Here is a 16033-nt window from a genome sequence, read left to right on the forward strand (position 1 = left end):
GGCCGGTCCAACTGCCACCGACGCCACCATGACGCCAGTCAGCGTCACCCTCCTGCGCGAGTTCATCTCCACTCATCAGGCGCCGAGTCTCCACTGCGCCACGCCGCCGAGATCCGCCGTCATCAATGGAGCAGACGAAACACCGCTCCTCCTCTTGTCCCCTCCAACCAGCACTCGCTCCAAAACGATGCCCCCATGAGAGAGGACGATACCGATAGCACCGTCATCGTCCGATCCGGTAGACCCAGATTTAGGGTTTCCCCCGGAACTTTCCGATCAGGTTGATGAGACCTGCAACGTTTATGGTTAGTAACTTCTCATAAATAACATATAAGGGGTGATCTGGGCATCGTTGCCTTCCTGCCTGTTCACTAGGCTCTCCGGTCACACTGACATTTATTTCTTCTCTAATGATAGCTATTGCCATAATTTTCACAGTATTTTCTTTATGATTTTCATTTTTCCCCATACTTCCAGTTCGAAAAAAGGTTCGCTCCCCTGCAAACTCAGTTTGAGATCTCACGCTATGAGAAGTTTATCTTAGAAGCCTGGTTATGGTTTGCAGATATTTCTAACTATCGAAGTCTTTGAATCCATCTAGTAAGTAAATAAAATGTTATAAAAGATTGAACACATGGCTAATATATGTTGTTAATGATATTTCCACCTCCACCGTACTAGTTGAACAGAAGGTACCTGTTGCCTATAATGGCGCCCTTGCATCTCTCCAAAATCTGGATACACTTCACGTAGTATCTGCTAAAAAAACGGTGAGAAAGCACCAAAACATTTATACCTTGATGCATCAGATCTAGATAAAAACAGATTTGCACAAAACTAATAGAAGAAATGGCAAGGACGTGCTGACCTTCATAAATCTGTTAGGACGTATAGGTCTACCATTATTACCAAGTCGTACTATAGTTTGATGTAGAGCATCAATTAGACCATGCCCTGATTGACTGGCGATTCGAGTTCTTGGACCTTTTAGGTATCTGGAAAAGAAAAATAATAGACAATGGTTAGCCTATATAATCTGAGGTATAATCATAGAGGAAATTTGAGGGGGTAGTGATACCTTTCCAACTCCAATTGCAGCTCTGGGACAGTTTGACAATACTGTAATGTGCAACTTGCGTAGCAACTATTGCCCAGATTGATAATAGCCGCTGGCCCTTTTGTTGTTTCAGCTTTATCCTCTGAAATGATCAAAGCTTCAACTAGTGCCCTAACAGAATGGTGTAACTGTTCAGATGCTTCTCCCGGGAGCTTATCACTAACAAGATTTTTGGTTTTTGAAGCTTCTTTTGATGCACGCCCACAGTCAGTTTCCACATTATTGACACTTTCTGCTACCTCTTTCTTATTGCCATTGGCACCATGTGGTCTCGGCCCTTTGTTGCGTTTAAAATGCAAGACAGGTTGTATTAAGAACTTTGAACCCTCGTGCTCATCATCCCCTGTCAACTCATCATCCCCTGTCAACTCATCGTCCAGATCATCACCAATGGGCCCCTCTTTGCCAAGTTGCACAGGCAAATTTACTAACTCGAACCTTCTGCGAACTGTGCCTTCCCTATAGAACAATCTAAGGTCTTCTAAGATTTCTAGATGAGGCCACAGCTCTGCTTCGAAGGGTGTATCATTAAGGTCTACAGGCCTTGTTGCTGCCTCCTCTCTCTTTCCCTCCCATTTATCTGCTGTAACATCTTCGGTTATCTTCAAGGCCATGATGGTTCGCTTGGACCAACGTCTTGCTTCTGTCAGTAGTGTAGTACCAAACAGGATACCACACATAAAATTAGTCTTTGCAATCATGAATACTCGATCTGACCTTCCCGCCTCTGACAGGTGCACAATAAAAACTTCTCCAGATTTTATTACATCAGTTTCTGAAGGCTGAGGAGCTATGCTGTTGACATTTCTATACATGATATTAAAAGATTCACTTCCGCTTCGGTAGACCCCCTTGAACACAAGGACGGCTAAGATTGTCCCATACCCCTTCATAACGGAGGGCATGATGGGCATAAATCGAAAAAAGGCCGCCCCCGCAAGTAATGTATACGTATATGTATACGCTTTTGCTTTTTTTTCGGCCGGGTCGCCCCGGCAGCGCGCCCACCCCCGCACGCCCACGTCCCTTACGCTAATTACGCGCTTACAGGCATCCATCCATGCATGGATGGCGCGGTTACGGGCCCCGCTGCCGATTGCTGCGCTGCGGCCTGCCCCCGCTTCCGCCTCGGCCTGCGGCGCCCGCTTCCGCCTCGCGTCGGCCGCCCCCGCTTCCGCCTCGGCCTGCGGCGCCCGCTTCCGCCTCGCGTCGGCCGCCCCCGCTTCCGCCTCGGCCTGCGGCGCTCGCTTCCGCCTCGGCCTGCGCCGCGTTGCCGCCTCGCCTCGCGTTGGCCGGCCCCGCTGAGGCGCTGCCGCCTGCCCCCCGCCCCCGCTGCCGCCTCGCCTGCCCCCGACCCGCGCTCTCCCTCCCATAAATCCGCCCCCGACCCGCGCGCTAGCCTCACATAAACCGCCCCCGACTCCGCCTCTCCTCTTTCTTCGATCCCCGACCCCGCGTTCTCCGATCGATCTTCGGGGTGGCGGCTCTCTCCGGCGCGATGCCTCGTGGACGCGGATGCTTCGGCCGGCGTTGGTTCGGCTGTGGAGGCGACAGTGGAGGCGCAGGGAGCAGTCGCCGGGCGGTTGGCGGCGGCGGAGGCGGCGGCAGCGGTGGTGGACGAGGTGGTGGACGCGGCGCCGCGCCGGGCGGTCTGTGGCCGTCTAGCCTCAGCGGGCCGCAGACCGTCGATATCTACCGGCACGGCATCCCCGTGCCGCCGTCGTGTCGCCTAGCACACGGCTGGCACGTGACGAGCGACGGCTATGCCACGCCTGGGCCGGCACAACCCGGTCCGTGGAACCCCGAAGGTCGCCTCAACTTTTGGGTAGGCCGCGACTTCGACACCGTCGTCAGCTTCTACAAGTCTCGGGGCATCCGCGCGGACGGTCCAAACGTGCCCCTCGCGCCCCCCACCGCCCCGGTTGTGCAGGCCCGTGCCGGTCGGCGCGCTCGCGCAGGCGCGCCGGCCGCTCCCGCCGCTCCAGCGGCCGCCCCTGAGTTTCACATCCCGCCGGAACTAGCGGCGATGCAAGAGGAGGGCGACCCGTTGGAGTCGCCGGGTTTGATCCGCGCGATCCGGAACTCCACGTCAGAGACCGGTTGGATGCCGCCGGAGGATGTTGTTGACCCGAGGGACCCGGCAGACGAGCCGGGATACTGGCAGGCGATCAGGGAGTCGACCGATACACTAGCGCAACAGTCGTCTACCTTGGAAGAATTTTTCGGAGACTTGGGCAGTTCCGATGACTCAGACGGCGGCGAAGACGGCGGTGAAGACGGCGGGCAGACGGTAGTGGTTGATCTTGTGAGTAGCGAGGAGGAGTAGTTAGATTTGTTTTAGTGTTAATCTTTCCACTGCCGTAATCTTTCATGTAAAATTTCGTTTGAATGTAAAATATCCTAAATATGAACGAAATTATGTTGCTTCAACGAGTAATGGAATGGTTGTAGAATGTATCACTTATTGATATGGTTTTTGTTATTAATGGAATATTTCCATTGATATTGTAAAAAGGAGAAGTAAACACATAAAAAAATATGAACGAAATTATGTTGCTTTAACGAGTAATGGAATGGTTGTATAATGTATCACTTATTGATATAGTTTTTGTTATTAATGGGATATTTCCATTGATGCTGTAAAAAGGTGAAGTAAACACATAAAATACCGGCAAAAAATTTAAGCAACATAAAAGAAAGAACCCAACCACCGATGCTGAGCCCATAGAGGAGAAGTTACCCCAAATCAAGCCCGTAGGCGACTCGCGCGGCTGATTGAGCCCACTAACGGGCCCAGAAACGGGGTCCAACGGAGCACTGAGGAGTTAGATTAAAGGAGTTCGAGGTGTGGGGCGAAAGCAGCTATTTAAGTCGCTCCAAGCGCGCCCCCCCCCCGCTTCCGAGGTGGGACTAAATATGGCATTGCAACTCGCCCCTCAGTGCACGCGGCCGACGCAAGGCTCAGGAGGCCGTTTTCTGTGCTGTCACCGGCCGGCCCAGTTCAGCCCATGGTGGCAAGGCGCCACTCGCCCACTCCCACGGCCCACGCCACCCTCCCCTCGCCCGCGCGGGGAAAAATTTTGTGTGGGCGTGTTGGAGGCGTGCATTGGGCGGGGAGATCGAGGAGGATGCGGCGGGGCGGGTCAAAGTCGTTGTGTGCGGGGAGCGAGGCTGATCCGGTCGTGGTGGTGGGATCCTAGGGAGGCGCTGGTTGGCCAGTTGGGGTCCGGGGTAGGTGGGATTCGGTGGGTCCGTGGCGGCGGGATTCGAGGGAGGCGCTGGCCGTTGGCTGGGATGCGAGGTAATCTGCGGCGTGTATATGAAAAACATGCATGAGACAGTAACACGGGAAAAACATGGCATGCGACAATAACACGAACGGGTGCGTTTTTTCACCACGTCGGTCAACCCAGGTAGTATAACACATGCAATGGCATCATCATCATGAAACGACAGCAAACAAAATAAACAGAATTTTGAAACTGCAGACAATTGCACCAAAGTTCGTTGCTCGTTGCACTAGGGGTACGTGGGTACAATCGAGGGTGATGCCAACGAGCGGAAAAAGTTTCGTGACATTTGGCAGAGTCAAACAAAAAGTAGTCGGGAACCCCCCTCCGGTAGACCGTAAAAGAGCCTGGCTGCACTGTGGGCACGTGATCGCATGCATGCAATTGCACCAAAGTGGTCGGACATGCGGGCACGGCCTACGTAGGGCCCCACGCAAGGTTGGAACGAAAACGGACACAAAACGAACGTTGCATCACGTCCGGCCATTGTTTTACGGCATTTTCACGGGGAAAATCCTAGGAAACGCGTCGAGCGTCGGAAAAATATGCAAACTGGCGTGGGTGCTGTCAAGAGTGATGCCATCATGCGGAAAAAGTTTCGTGCCGTTTGGCGGAGTGAAAAAAAAAGTAGTCGGGAACCCCCCTCCGGTAGACCGTAAAAGAGCCTGGTTGCACTGGGTGTACGTGATCGCATGCATGCAATTGCACCAAATTTGTCGGACGTGCGGGCACAGCCTACATAGCGCCCCACGCAAGGTTGGAACAAAAACGGACACAAAACAAACGTTACGTCACGTCCGGCCATTGTTTTACGGCATTTTCACGGGGAAAATCCTAGAAAACGCGTCGAGCGTCGGAAAAATATGCAAACTGGCGTGGGTGCTGTCGAGGGTGATGCCATCATGCGGAAAAAGTTTCGTGCCGTTTGGCGGAGTGAAAAAAAAAGTAGTCGGGAACCCTCCTTCGGTAGACCGTAAAAGAGCCTGGCTGCACTGTGGGCACGTGATCGCATGCATGCAATTGCACCAAAGTGGTCGGACATGCGGGCACGGCCTACGTAGGGCCCCACGCAAGGTTGGAACGAAAACGGACACAAAACAAACGTTGCGTCACGTCTGGCCATTGTTTTACGGCATTTTCACGGGGAAAATCCCAAGAAACGCGTCGAACGTCGGAAAAATATGCAAACTGGCGTGGGTGCTGTCGAGGGTGATGCCATCATGCGGAAAAAGTTTCGTGCCGTTCGGCGGAGTGAAAAAAAAAGTAGTCGGGAACCCCCCTCCGGTAGACCGTAAAAGAGCCTGGCTGCACTGTGGGCACGTGATCGCATGCATGCAATTGCACCAAAGTGGTCGGACATGCGGGCACGGCCTACGTAGGGCCCCACGCAAGGTTGGAATGAAAACGGACACAAAACAAACGTTGCGTCACGTCCGGCCATTGTTTTACGGCATTTTCACGGGGAAAATCCCAGGAAACGCGTCGAGCGTCGAAAAAATATGCAAACTGGCGTGGGTGCTGTCGAGGGTGATACCATCATGCGGAAAAAGTTTCGTGCCGTTTGGCGGAGTGAAAAAAAAAGTAGTCGGGAACCCCCCTCCGGTAGACCGTAAAAGAGCCTGGTTGCACTGGGTGTACGTGATCGCATGCATGCAATTGCACCAAATTTGTCGGACGTGCGGGCACAGCCTACATAGGGCCCCACGCAAGGTTGGAACGAAAACGGACACAAAACGAACGTTGCGTCACGTCCGGCCATTGTTTTACGGCATTTTCACGGGGAAAATCCTAGGAAACGCGTCGAGCGTCGGAAAAATATGCAAACTGGTGTGGGTGCTGTCGAGGGTGATGCCATCATGCGGAAAAAGTTTCGTGCCGTTTGGCGGAGTGAAAAAAAAAGTAGTCGGGAACCCCCCTCCGGTAGACCGTAAAAGAGCCTGGTTGCACTGGGTGTACGTGATCGCATGCATGCAATTGCACCAAATTTGTCGGACGTGCGGGCACAGCCTACATAGGGCCCCACGCAAGGTTGGAACGAAAACGGACACAAAACGAACGTTGCGTCACGTCCGGCCATTGTTTTACGGCATTTTCACGGGGAAAATCCTAGGAAACGCGTCGAGCGTCGGAAAAATATGCAAACTGGCGTGGGTGCTGTCGAGGGTGATGCCATCATGCGGAAAAAGTTTCGTGCCGTTTGGCGGAGTGAAAAAAAAAGTAGTCGGGAACCCCCCTCCGGTAGACCGTAAAAGAGCCTGGTTGCACTGGGTGTACGTGATCGCATGCATGCAATTGCACCAAATTTGTCGGACGTGCGGGCACAGCCTACATAGGGCCCCATGCAAGGTTGGAACGAAAACGGACACAAAACGAACGTTGCGTCACGTCCGGCCATTGTTTTACGGCATTTTCACGGGGAAAATCCTAGGAAACGCGTCGAGCGTCGGAAAAATATGCAAACTGGCGTGGGTGCTGTCGAGGGTGATGCCATCATGCGGAAAAAGTTTCGTGCCGTTTGGCGGAGTGAAAAAAAAAGTAGTCTGGAACCCCCCTCCGGTAGACCGTAAAAGAGCCTGGTTGCACTGGGTGTACGTGATCGCATGCATGCAATTGCACCAAATTTGTCGGACGTGCGGGCACAGCCTACATAGGGCCCCACGCAAGGTTGGAACGAAAACGGACACAAAACAAACGTTGCGTCACGTCCGGCCATTGTTTTACGGCATTTTCACGGGGAAAATCCTAGAAAATGCGTCGAGCGTCGGAAAAATATGCAAACTGGCGTGGGTGCTGTCGAGGGTGATGCCATCATGCGGAAAAAGTTTCGTGCCGTTTGGCGGAGTGAAAAAAAAGTAGTCTGGAACCCCCCTCCGGTAGACCGTAAAAGAGTCTGGTTGCACTGGGTGTACGTGATCGCATGCATGCAATTGCACCAAATTTGTCGGACGTGCGGGCACAGCCTATATAGGGCCCCACGCAAGGTTGGAACGAAAACGGACACAAAACAAACGTTGCGTCACGTCCGGCCATTGTTTTATGGCATTTTCACGGGGAAAATTCTAGAAAACGCGTCGAGCGTCGGAAAAATATGCAAACTGGCGTGGGTGCTGTCGAGGGTGATGCCATCATGCGGAAAAAGTTTCTTGCCGTTTGGCAAATGATTTTTGTTTTCATGTAAGTTTGCATGACGAAAATACTTTATTACACGAATTTACAAAATTATAGGAAAAATGCATGGGGCGCGCGGCCCCACCCTAACCCACCCGCATAGTTAATAGCCGGATCTAACCTCCTACTGCCCCCACCTATTGCTGACGTGGCGGGGAGGGAGTGACCCTCGAAGGTGTCCCGGCTATAGCCGACTCCAGCCGATCCGAGGAGGTCAAAGCCCTAGTGGACCTCGCCTCGATCGGGGGTCAAAGCCACGCCGCGTCCACGATCGCGAGTCCACGCCGCCTCCAGATCGCCACTAGTCGCCGCCTAACCCTAGCTGCCTGCGCCCGCCGCCCCCGACGCCATCTGCGGCTGACGCCGCCACCGACGCCCCCTACGCCCCCTACGCCCCCGACGCCGACGCCCCCTACGCCCCCTACGCCCCCGACACCGACGCCCCCTACGCCCCCGACGCCACCTTCTAGCCGACGCCCTCGACGCCGACGCCCCCTACGCCACCGACGCCATCTGCCGCCGACGCGACCTCACGCCGACGCCCCCGACGCCACCTTCACGCCGACGCCCGACGCCCCATACGACCTCGACGCCACCTTCGAGGTAACTCCCGAAACCTGCCCCTCGTCGCCGCCGTAGACGCGTTCTGACGCCGACGCCAACTTCCTAGAGTAATTAGAAAATATTTTTAGAGTAGGCCTAATATTTTTAGAGTACTTAAAAAATAATTTGTTATGAAACAGGGCATTAAAATATAAGCATAACCTTGATCGTTGAATATTTTGTCCCAAGGTCAGTACACTATGTACTTAGAGAATAATGTGAGAATGTCTAATTTGATTATGTCTAATGTGAATGAGGTTATATATCTAATTTGGCTATAGTTTTGGTAATAATTATGCATGCATGATAGCTTATATATGTATGAATTTTGTTTGTAGTTAGCAACGCCAGCGCGCCATCGTCCCCAAGGGCCGGCACCGATCTCATGGCACGAGGTACTATGCATTCATCATGTTTATCATGTACGCATACATAGTAGCTAACATTATTTTTGCTCCTATTCCTAGCGATGGAGGAGTACGGAGAGATTTTTTGTTCGGTTGAGAAGTGGTGTCTCTTGGTCAGCAAACTAAACTCTAGGCAGAAAACGCGGTTTGCGAGCACTAGTCTTGAAAAAATGTTGATGATTCCTAGTGTGCTGATGCGAAAATGTTTGCTCAAGTTTATTATTAAATCTATGCAATGGACAGAAAAAGGTTCATCATGCCATCAAAAAACGGTGCGATTTCATTGCGCACCGAAGATGTGTATGACATTTTTGGGCTACAGAACAAGGGCAAAGATGCCATTAAAGCCCTAGGTAAAGGGGGGTTAAAGGCGAAGGTGAAGGTGCCTAGTCGTTTTGTAGATTCGAAAATGGGGCAAATGATGATAGACGATCTGATTGACAACATCGTTGCCAGTGGCACGTACGATGATGATTTCCTCCGTAGAATTGTTCTGGTTCTTCTGGGCACGGTTCTTGCACCGCAGTCCACCAGAGAAGTTCCTAATGCTTACTACAAGTTAGTGCACGATGTGGAGGCCATCAAATCATATAATTGGAACGCATTTACTTTACGCGTTTGCGTGGAAGGCATCACAAAGACCTTGTCAGATCTTGAAAAATTTACTTGGCCGATCGGAAACCTTGCCCTCATACAGGTAAACCTTATGTTATATTTGTTTATTTGAAACTAAAGTTTGTGAAAAGAATTTGCTGATATACTTCATGTTTGTGCAGTACATGTTTTGGGAGAAAGTGCAGCCACTGGATGAAGAGACATTTGATCCACTAGCTCATGAGTATCCGTTGATGGTCAATTGGTCAGAAGATGAGGCTATGAAGCGTGACGCGTACGACACGGCATACGGCCGTGGTAATGGGACGGTAAGTTTTAATGGTTCCAACTGCATGCAATTATGTTGCTATTTATGTGTTGAGAAATTTATATTGATTTAATATGTAACAGATTGATGAAATGCATCAAAGATATGCAAAAAGAAATTAGACTGCTCCCTGAAAAATGTGCTGAGGTAAATACTGATGTGTATTTCAGTTTGCATGGGATTATTGATAATTTATGCATGTAATAAATAATTTCGATGTGTCATTGCAGATTGTAGTGCAGAAGCTAGAGAAGGAAGGTCTTGCCTTCAGGGGGTTTCGTGATGACATTGAGTTTGTGGAGCATAGTGAAGCGTGGATGGGGAAGTATGGTCCATCAAAATATAAATCAAAATATTGGACAGATGTAAAATCAACTCCCGCAAAAGAAGACATGGACAACAGGGTGGATGCATCCTTCACCACCGGGAACGGGAAGAAATTGGCGCGTGATAAAGGTGTGCATCACAACACACCTGGTACAGGAGATGAAGACGACCCCTTCGTTATTTATGACAACGGTAATTCACCCGACCCATCTCTTGAGACGGTAGCCACGAATGAATTTCCACCTTTTACTTCAACCCCCAAGAATATGAATGAAGTGTCAGACGGGTCTAGCGCCGATAAATCTGAGGAGTTTAGTATGGATAGTCTGAACACCCGTATTAAAAATGCGAAAGAAAATGGCACTCAGGAGAGTGATGGGAAGGAGAATGATGGGAAGGAGAATGATGAGAAGGAGAATGATGGGAAACGCAAGAGGAAACAGTCAAAATATTGCCTTTCACCTTACCAGCAGAACGGTGGACGTAAACGTGCAAAGAAAAGTAAGTGCTAAGTAGATTATTGTAGCAACATACTTCTGTCCTTGCATGCACACTTTATTAACTCATTGTTTCTTACTATTTTAGGTCTGTTTGGTATAAGAGCTGCTATGATTAATACTGATTACATTAATGAGGATCACATAGAGGCCGCAAAGATTTATATCCGGACACTGGCAGACTCGGAGAAGCTTCGCAGGAAAACTGTCGTGCACATGACGGGAATTGGTGGGGAAACATGTACACCTCATATGCTTGAAGCCATCATTTCGAAAAAATGGTTGCATGGCGGTGTAAGTATTAGCAATAAGTTATTAAGTTGGACATGTCATTTGCATATAAATTATCTAATAGGCGTATTGGTGTTATGTTATTTTGTAGGTCATCAATTGTTATTGCAACCATATGCAGACCCATAATCCTCGTGCTGACCGTCACATATTATCATCTTGGGTGTCCCACTGGCTTATTCTTCGTGCTGATGGAAAGGTTGTCAACTCTAAGAGGCATTTTATGGATCATTTCACAAACCAAACTAAAATGGTGTCTAGAGTTACTGAAGAGTATTTCATCAAAGATAAGGTACTTCAGTTTAGTATGATCATTCGTAGTATATCTGTGTGTACACCAACATGAATAAACTTTGTTGTAGGCATACTTTCCTTTTCATGTGGAAGAAAATCATTGGATAACAGTTCTTATGCACAACAAGAAAAAAGAGTTTCAAGTATTAAACTCTACTGGTAAATGCAGCAAAAGAGTTCTTGCAAAGATTGCTAAGCTGGTAAGCTTACAACGTTACATAAAACAATATATATTTCTTCGAAAAGTACTTCATATGGATTTGTCAATTTTATTTCAGAGGGCAGAGATAGCTATTGATACAAAGGAGGTGAATGCTCTTATTGAAACGGATCATCATGATGTATCTTCCTGGCCAATAAGGGAGTACAATATGCCGTCACAGAAAGACGGGTATGTTGCAAATGTTGAATTAGTATGTACTTGTATGATCCATCAATAACTGACTTGTGGTTTCTTGCAGAGTCTCTTGTGGTCTTTTCGTGGTGAAATGCGTTCAACACTGGGACGGAGATGGTTGGGCATTTGAGTTCGATCAAGATGAGGTTAATGCTTCAAGGGGACGCATTCTAGCTGAAATACTTTTTTCAGAGTGCAACACGAAGGAAGTAGTGAAAGAGAAGATCCTCAAGATCATGGAGACCAAATGAGTAGGAGGATGGGGTGTTGGCTATTATCTCCACTAAATAAATGTGCTGTTGTCGGTATCTTGATACAATTTACATATTAAGACATCTATATATTTGCAGTGGTTGGTATTTGCTACAATAGTACTCTTATCTGCGGCATGGTTTAGCATGTTTCGCAACTAAATAAATGTGATGTGGTCTGCTACAATATCACTCTTACTTGCAACATCGTGGGTGATGATTTTTGAACATGTTATGTACGCACTTTGTATTATGCACTGTTTGCCATTTGTCGCAACTAAATAAATGTGATGTGGTCAGTGCGGGCTGTTGTTTGCAGCCGCTATTTTCTGCCAAAATAAAGTGAAGTTTTTTTTAAAAAAAAATGCCCGACCACCGCTGCTGGGCCCATAGTAGCTTACGGAAGCTACCCAAATCAAGCCCAGAGGCGACTCGGGCGGCCGATCGAGCGCACTAGCGGGCCCAGCAACGGGGTCCAACGGGGCGCACGGGGATAATACGAGAGGAGTTCGAAAGGGGGGGCGGAGGCAGCTATTTAAGCCGCTCCTGGCGCCCCCCCGCTTCCGAGGTGGGACTAAAACTTGGGACTAAAACTCCTACAAAGGGGACGAACGGCATACCGTATCTGTTCATCTTATACGTGCTATCAAACACGACCACATCTCCGTAGTCCTGATAGTCCCTCCGCGACTGTGCATCGCACCAGAACATACTCTTCAGTCGCCCTTCCTTGTCACGCACATACTCAAAAAAAAAACTCAGGGTCCTTCTCCTTCCTACTCCTCATAATGCCAACTGCCGTCTCTGCATCAACCTTTGCAATGAGCCTCATTTTTTCTCTGCAACAAAGATTGTAAATGTCCCTCCTGATAAGCCCGCACTTATCGTACGAACCGTATCTGCTGATGAAGTTGTCCATTATAATAAGCTTTCTTATCCCGGCCGCTTCCATGGCCAATATCTCGGCCCTCTGCCCATCTCCAATCCGTCTGTGTGACCATAAAAAACAAACCTCGTCGGGCCGAGCCATCGTGTGGTTGTGATCATCCACGAATGATGCGACGAACCAAACGCCACGTTCTCTGTCCAGCTTCACCACCATATGTGCACCGCAGTCACAACGAGTCTCCGGTCTAAGCCTGCGCTTGCGGCCCTCCATGGTTATGAACTTGCTCTGCCTTCTCCCAGCCCTGGAGCAAAGAAACCGCCGGTACCGGATCATTCCCGAAGCACCTCGTTTCACTTTCTGTTTCCTTATGCTAAACCCGTGTTCTCTGGCGTGATTGTTGTAGAATATGTATGCATCCCCTTGCGACCGAAAGGTCATAGCCATGACCTTCCAATGTGTCTCAAGCATCTTCTGCTGCCTTTGAGCCTCCTCAATATCGATCTCTCCCTCATCGTGATCAATGCTCGGACCATCTGACTCCTCCTACAACATTCATTTCAAAATATATATGTCAATTATTATCATTTAAATCATACTATTGATCCATGTACAACATCTATCAACTAACCTGGCTCAAGTTATCTGCAAATGATTCCTGCCAACTATGTTGCACATTGTCAACATCCACATCTTCCTGGAAATTTGTACACAAAGATATACAGTTAGCCATGCCGTACTTTGCAATTTCGAAAATAAAAAAAATATACGGCACTTACGTTTTCGCTATTTGCGCCATGTTCATTATTATCAAAATCCTCCGGAGGTAAGATATCATATGACGAGACGGAATCGTTGTCGCTGTTGTCATCATCTTCGTTCAAGTTATCGTTATTGGTCTTAGTCACCTTATCAGTACCATTCTCGTCCCTCCCGAATGCAGATTCTTCGTCCATGTCAACACGCCTAACTCACAGAACTGCAAAACATCGTGTGTTAGGTTTAGTACAATGCATCATGCCCAAAGCAACGCTAGTTCTGTAAATCATGCCCTAGTCCGTAGAGGAGGCGCTGCGGCGGGAGGTTTTGATGAACCCTAAACCCTAAATCCGTACATGCATGAACTAGCCCTCACTTCTATCCAGCGGCGAGTCTACTAGACAGGCTTAAACAGGCTCAAGCCTACCCTCCAGAAAAACAATTTTTTTAGTACTGCTATTACTACTTTCATCCCAGCTCATTACTACATCTATTATCCAGTAGAAAACACACAACACCACGCATGCGCAGTTACGGGCAGCACAAACGAATGACCAGCCTGCATCAACTGTGTAATTACTCGTTCATGTACTGTAAACGAATTTAGTGCCCAACGCAACTTATTTGCAAAAAAAGAAAAAGAAAAAAATGAGTTTGCATGCATGTATTCCTCACGCGAAACATGTATCTATCCCGCTAGGTTTAGATGACGGGCATGACAAACCTTGGCCTGCGGTGTAGACGTCGACGACGTTCGACGACAGTGCTGCGGAGGCGGCGTCAGACGTCGGGCCCTTCACGTCCCCGGCGTACAACGACGACGGTTAGATGTGGCGACGGACGACGTTGCGACGGCGAGGGCGGTGTCGGACGGGGTTCGGGCGGCGAGGGCAGCGTCAGACGTCGGGCCCTTCACGTCCGCGTCGTCGGACGACGGTGAGATGCGGCGACGGGCGACGTTAGGACGGTGAGATGCGGCGACGGGTGAAGTTGGGACGGTGAGATGCGGCGACGGGGGCGGCGACGGGCGACGTCCAGACGCCGAGGGCGGCGACGGGCGACGTTGGGACGGCGAGGGTGGCCTCGCACGGGGTTCGGACGGCGGCGATCCGCTGCGGCGGCGATCGCCAACTCTGGAAATACCGTGATTAGCGGGCGGGCGACTAGATGGGCGGGCGAGAAGATGGGGGCGGGCCCAGATCATGGGTACTTTTTTTTTCATGCGCGTGGTATACGTATGCCCGGCAGAGCTGTACAATACGAGGTGGGCATACGTTTCTTTCGTATGCCAATTCTGCCCTTCTACGTTTTGTTGGGGGGGGGGGGGGGGGCTACCGAAGCAAGGCCCTAAAAGATTTGGGTAAGCTTCTATAGCCAAGTGACACTGTAGCAGCAAAATGGTACGCCCCTGACCAAGGAAGCTGCTGAGCACCCTCGATAAAAATTGGCAACTTCTTTCGTAACTCATCCAACTCCTTCCCACTCATACTACTGCTCGTCGGAATTCTGTTTTCCTAGATCTTCTTTTGATTTCCTTCGCTCTGCGCAACATAACCATCGAGATACCCTGTGGGGCCATCAATAATGGCGGCCATCCATCTTCCATCAAAAACAATAAAATGTGCATCAAAGCGGTTATCTCGGGTGATCCACGTGGCGAACCGCGAAGGACAATTGCGCTAGAGGTGAGAGCGGCGCACGATTGGCTTCGTCGCTGCCCAACCACTGCTCGTTTCCTTCGTCCAGAAGGAATAGGTCGCCAGGTATGCCCGCCAGGCCGCCCCGCTCCAACCAACGCACGTCACCTCCTTTTTCCCTTCTCTCTTTCTCCCCACTGAGGCAGGCAGAAAGGATGCTCTCTCTTTTCGTCGCCGTCGGGTCCGCGGCCCTGCCGCCAACGCGTGCGCGCGGATGCTGGTGACGAGGATAAATGGGAGGACGCCGCCGCCACCGATGTCAGAGGAGGAGGAAGGGGAGGCGCTTCTCTGGCCAGATCCGTGACCCCCACATCGCCATCGATGTCCACCCTCCTTGACAGATCGATGGAGCGGACGTCGCCGAGCTCCATGCCTTCTCGTCTCCCTCTTGGCAGAGGGTGTCCGCCGGAGATGGGTTCTTGCAGGTCAAGGGCGTCGGGCTGCCCAAGAAGTTGCGCCTCGCCTTGTCGCCGCCGTCCAAGGACAAGAATGCTGTCGACGGCTTTCTGGTTGGTGTCGACCTCAAGATCGAGTTGTTGTCCCAAGTGGCGGCGGGCGTCCTCGTCGAGGTCGTTCTTGTGGTCAACTTCATCTCCAACCCCATCCACATGTGTACCAGCTCCTGGAGTGCCCAATTTGCTTCCTGGTCAGCCCCCTTTCCCAAATTTTCTTCACTATTTTCTTTCTCTTAGATGCGCAGTCCGCCCTCCTTGTCATATGCATATCCTATATGCATTAGTACACAATCATTCATTATACACCTACATCATCAGACATTAGCTCAGCGCTGATATTGTTGCAACTGACTTTGTTTACTTCATCTTGTTTTACATTGTTGGTCTTGTGTTGTACGAGCAGGAATTGGTTTTCGCTAGGAACATAACCTTCAACGGTTTGTAGCTGAAGGAGAGCAGAGTAAGGATGCAACAGAAGCTTTTATGGCATTCCAAGTGCGTCTCTGCATTCCTTAAGAAATTGTTGATGATGTTCATACTGACATCTGCGGCCAATTGTTTGAAAGGTGATGCATTTTATACTTTTATTGTGCCTTTCATTAACACACTACATAATGTTAGGTTCGATTCCAGATATGCTTAGTTCAGCAAAGTTGTTGCCTGTTGTGTGTC

Source organism: Triticum aestivum, chromosome 3A (assembly GCF_018294505.1).
Source record: "Triticum aestivum cultivar Chinese Spring chromosome 3A, IWGSC CS RefSeq v2.1, whole genome shotgun sequence".
NCBI lineage: Eukaryota > Viridiplantae > Streptophyta > Magnoliopsida > Poales > Poaceae > Triticum > Triticum aestivum.